Source organism: Hypanus sabinus, chromosome 31, assembly GCF_030144855.1.
Source record: "Hypanus sabinus isolate sHypSab1 chromosome 31, sHypSab1.hap1, whole genome shotgun sequence".
NCBI classification, from domain to species: domain Eukaryota; kingdom Metazoa; phylum Chordata; class Chondrichthyes; order Myliobatiformes; family Dasyatidae; genus Hypanus; species Hypanus sabinus.
The window spans coordinates 6388490-6393779 of NC_082736.1; the positions used below are offsets into that span (position 1 = coordinate 6388490).

General features: G+C 46.2%; 1 long non-coding RNA gene across 1 annotated transcript; it reads right to left on the minus strand.

Annotated features, from left to right (window-relative positions):
• LOC132383843 (uncharacterized) lies at positions 1 to 4568 on the minus strand. The gene is made up of 3 exons (XR_009508771.1): positions 4335 to 4568; positions 1747 to 1858; positions 1 to 1526 (listed from the first exon to the last, which is right to left on the minus strand). It is a non-coding gene; the product is annotated as an uncharacterized LOC132383843 (long non-coding RNA).
• Positions 4569 to 5290: the final 722 nt, after the last annotated feature.

Here is a 5290-nt window from a genome sequence, read left to right on the forward strand (position 1 = left end):
TTTAATCCACTGTGATTCAAAATCGTAAAACAATAAAACATGAAAACTTCCAAGGGGCATGAATACTTTTCATAGGCACTTTACATGTAGGGACAGCGATGGTGAAAGGGGAGGGAAAGAAGACACGGGGAGGAGTGGTCTCAAGATCCTCAGGTGTTCCTCCCGATGGGGTAAAGCACAAAAGAGGAAATATCAAAGAGAGATGAGAAAGGAGCACTGATTGTCATGAGAGATTTAAGCAGAAGCAGATTGGGGTAAAACTACATCGAGTACCTTTGCTCTGTGAGCTGCAACAACCACAATCTGCCAGTGGCAATGCATTCTAGTTCCATTTCCCATTCACATACTGACATATTGGTGCCTTACAGCTGTCTTAACCAGTGGTGGATTGATAATGGGACAAGATCCCAAATTGCCTCTGTCAGCCAAATCCAGCTCCTGATTTTAACTTATGGCTTAGCGACTAAGCCCAATGGAACTGTTTCTAGTGTCGGGGGAAGGTGCAAATCGGTTTACTAATGTTATACAACCAACAGCTATGGGCAGATGGGCTCGTCAACCATGCTTGGCAGCTCATCTAGTGGAAGGAAAACCCTGACCTGAAACCTGGACCCTGAATTCACCCTCAATCTGTGGTCTGGAGTTCTCCCTCATTGTGATCACTTCTTCAGGGATCCTTCAACACAAGATCTCTCTTTAATCCCACCTCATTACACAGATTACATCTGAAATGGCCTGTTCCTGGGTAAGATCCTGCTGTAAGAAACTGTCTCTGACCACTCCACAAATTCCTCTTACACTGTACCAGTTTGATCAGCTTAATCAATACACAGACTGAAGCAAACACGCACAAAATACTGCAGGAACTCAGCAAACAGTTGACATTTCGGGCTGAGAACCTCATCGGGATGAGACAGAAAGGGACAAAAGCCAGGATAAGGTGGTGGGGGAGGACAAGTGAGTGGGGTGTGTGGTTTGTAGAGGGATGATGATGTGAGGAGCTGGGTGACAGGCAGAAAAGGCAAAGGGATGAAGCGAAAGGAATCTAATAGGAGAGAATGTCGGAAATTGGGATGACACGAAGGAGGTAAAGAATCAGAGAGAGTTGATGGGCAGGTCATGAGGGTGCGTCAGGAGAGGTGAAGGGATTAAATTGCATCAGAATGGGGGAAAGAAGTGGGCGTGAAGGAAACAGAGTGTAGTGATATCTGGAATTTGGATAAATCAATGTTCATGCCATCAAGATTGGAGGCTACACAATGAAAACACGAGGTGCAGCTCATCCAACCTGTATTTGGCCTCATCGTAGCAGGAGAGGAGGCCGTGGACAGGCATGTTGGTGATGGCCCTCTGCTGGTCAGGGACGATCATGGATATTGCGCCCTGGCTGTCGAAGTCAATATGCAGACCAGGGTAGTACGATACGTAAAGCAAGCTGTTGTCCATGCAGGAGCTGATGAACCCAGAGCAACGGCAGAGACCGATGGAGTCAGGCACCAGCGGTGTCACAGGATTGCCAGCCTGCACTGAGCATAGGACCAACAGGGAATTAGTGTTCACAGCGGGGACACAGCAAACATCCCACAGATATCTGATTGCTGACATTTCAATATTCTGCAGTAATGTGTAACAACCGTCCCCAGGAGGGAGAAACTAATGGGACTAAAAGCAAACATTTCCAGGTCCCAATGATCTGCACTGAAGTCTGGAGAGAAAGTAGAGACACTGAAGTCTGTCAAAACTCACTGTTACAGAAAGGTCCCAGTGGAGTTGAAATCCATTGTTGAAGAAGGGTGGAAGATAAAAACCAGGTGACTGTAGTCCAGTTAACTTCACTTCAGCTACTGGAGTCTATAATCTGTGAAGAAATAACAAGTCATTTAGAAAAGTTTAATGTGATTGAACTGAGTCAACAGGGTTTACAGTCAGATTCACACAGCACAGAAACGAGCCCTTCAGCTCAAATGGTCCACGCTGAACAAAGTTTTCATCTGAGCTTGTGGTCAGTAACCCCCTCACCACCACATTAAGAACAAGGCTATCCTCCTCCTTATCCCATATTCTTCAAAACCTTTCCTTCCCATCTACCTGACCAAGTACCTTTTTAATATACCTGACTCAACCACTCCCCCGGCAGCTCACTCCATACACTGACCAGCCTGTGTGTGGAAAAGTTGCCTTCAGGCTCCTATTAAATCTCATCTTAAACCAATGCCCTCTAGTTCTTGATTCCCCAACCCTGACAAAAATAGTTATCTTTGACGCAACCCAGGCCCCTTTGTACAACTGCACCATTTCATCCCAGCTTCTATATTCGGTGCCCTGACTGAAGGCCAGTGTTCCAAAAGCCTCGTCACCACCCTGTCCATCTGGAACCTGGTTTTTGTCCCTGTAACCTGGGCTACTGAATGTTAAGTCATGTTTGACAAACATACCAGAGATTTGAGACTTTACAAGGGAAGTTGGAGAAGTGGTGATTTTTGATTGTCGGGAGCCATTTGCCAAGATGCCACATAAAAGGCTGGTGCACAAGACCAGAGCTCAGTACTGGGAAGGAAGTGTGTTAATATTGACTGAAGACTGGTTATCATACTGAGACAGAATAACAGGTCCGATTCAGACTGGGATGATATAACTTGTGGAGTATCCCAGCGACCAGTTATAGATTGCCAATGATTTATTACTGATTTTACTAACCCGGAGGAGGGAGGAATCCATGGTTGTCAATAACAGGGAATGTGGTGGGGGACATGTTGTGATTGGACATTTCATCTCTCCAACAGGATAAGAAGTCGGTGAGTAGAATATTTGGAAAATGGAGTTTAAGGTGGCAAAGCGTGATGGCATGTAAAGTGGCAGGAGAAATCAGAAGTCAGACTATGATGGGGAGATAAATTGTAAATGAGAGAAACAGAGAGGGGTTGAGGTGTTGCCTGAACAACAAAGTAGTGACGGGTGCAGTGAGGGGTTCATAAGACCATATATGACCAAAGTTCAAAGGTGAATGGGTCATTGACATTTATTGCTGGGGCATTAGTGCAGAGAAACAGGGCAGTGTTGTTACAGTGTCAGACAAATGCACATTGATGGATTTTCGGAAGTTAACGCAGGTAGGACATACCCAGTGAATGGCAGGGTCCTGCGGAGTGTTGATGAAAAGATAAACCTGACGCGCAGGTAAATAGTTCCCTGAAAGTGCCAACACAGGTAGACAAGGTGGTGAAGAAGGTGCACGACATGCTTACCTTCATCGGCAAAGGGTCTGAGAGGAGTTGGGACATCACATTACAGTTGTACAAATCAATAATTACACCACACCAGGAGTAACCTAAGCAGTTCTGGTCACCACGAGAGGAAGGATGTGATTAAGCTGGAAAGACGCAGAAACGATTCACAGGAATGGAACCTGGACTGGGGGCTTGAGTTACAAGGAAAGATCAGACTGACTGGGACTGTTTTCCCTGGAGTGACGGAGGCTGAGGAGACCTGACAGAAGTTTATACAACTATGAGAGGTGTAGACAAGGTAGACAGTCAGAATCACTTCCCCAGGGTAGAAATATTAAATATGAGAAAGCACAGCTTTAAAACACCAGGTGAGAATTTAAAGGTGAATTTCAGGGCAGGGAAGATTTCTGTTTCCGTACTGAGAGTGGTGAGGGCTGGGTTTGGGCTGCCACGGGGAGTGCTGGAAGCAGATATGATAAGGACATTTGTCAGGGTCTTAGATAAACACAGGCTGAAGAGATTTAGTTTCATTTGACATCGTGTTCAGCACAGACATTATGGGAAGAAGGGTCTGTTCCTGTGCTGTACTGTTCTGCGTTCTCGGTGAGCCTCAGTGACGGGGGATTCTTTAGCCAGGGTCACAGATAAGTGTATAAGTCACAGATAAGTCACAGGATGGTACATTACCTCCCTGGTACCAAGACCAAGGATGTAACTGAACAAGTACAGGCCATTCTGAAAGGGCAGGGTGAGCAGCTAGAGGCCGTGTCCATATTGGTTCTAACAAAAGAGACAAATTAAGCAGAAACACTGTCATGGGGACGGGGGTAATCCCAGTGTGACCTGTTAGCGAAGGAAGAAATAAAAAGGTGGTACAGTTATTTGTGTGGCTCACAAGCTGGTGCAGGATGGAGGGTTTTAGTTACATTGATCATTGGGCTCTTTCAGGACAGCTGATGGGAAGAGTGAAAGGTCAGTAGTGGCATTGATGGATGTGGATTAACACAGAAAGTAAGTCCAAATGGGAAATTACACTGTGTCAGTAGTACTACAAGTGCACAGATAAACAAATATTATAAGTAAGAGATGGAATAAAAAGTAAGTTACCTCCAACAGTCTAACATGGGGGGTGTCATCACCTCCCCGGCTACAGGTTGACTCATTACAGAGCCTAATGGCCCAGTGTAAGGATGACTTCATACAGCGCTCCTCCGAGCAGCACAGTTGTCTCAGTCTGTTACTGAAGATGCTCCTCTGTTCAGCCAAGGAGGCATGCAGAGGGTGAGAAACATTGTCCAGAATTGTCAGGATTTTCGGTAGGATCCTTTGTTCAACCACGGCCTCCAGTGTGTCCAGTTTGACTCCTATAACAGAGCCAGCCTTTCTAATCAGTTTATTCTCAGATGGCATCACCCGTGTTGATGGCATTTGCCCAGTACACCACTGCATAGTTAATGAGCACAGTGGCACCGAGGGGCTGAAGTGTGTTTGTGTCAGTGCCGGGTGTGGAACAGTTAATCCAGACGTACTTAGAGCCTGGATTAGTACATGGCACAGTGATTCAGAGAAGGGCAGGATTCAGATTCAGACAGTCCAGAGGGAGGTGAATGAGGCTGGGGGAGCTGTGCTGCTGATCAGGCAGAATGTCACAAATTCAAGGTCATCCCGGAGGCTCATCCAGTGAGACAATGTGGGTGGAACTCAGGAATGAGAAAGGTGCAATCACTGTGATGGGGTGGTACTGTAGGAATAGATATGTCAGCAGGTTGTGGACTGATGTAAAAATAACAGAGTAGCTTTGCTGAGTGAATAATCTCCCCAGAGTGACTGGGATTCCCTTAACACCTGAGACTTAGTTGGGACATTATTTGTTAAGTGTGTTCAGCAAGGTTTCCTGAAACAGTGTGTAGATGGTCCACCAGGGAGGGAGACATTCTTGATTTGCCTTGGGAAATATGGGACTCACCAGAGTGGTGGCGGGGACAACCAGTGTTCAAACAGGACTTAGACAGGTCCTTCAGGGGAAATAACCAGCACAGCTGTGGGGACAGAGAGGGGAATGG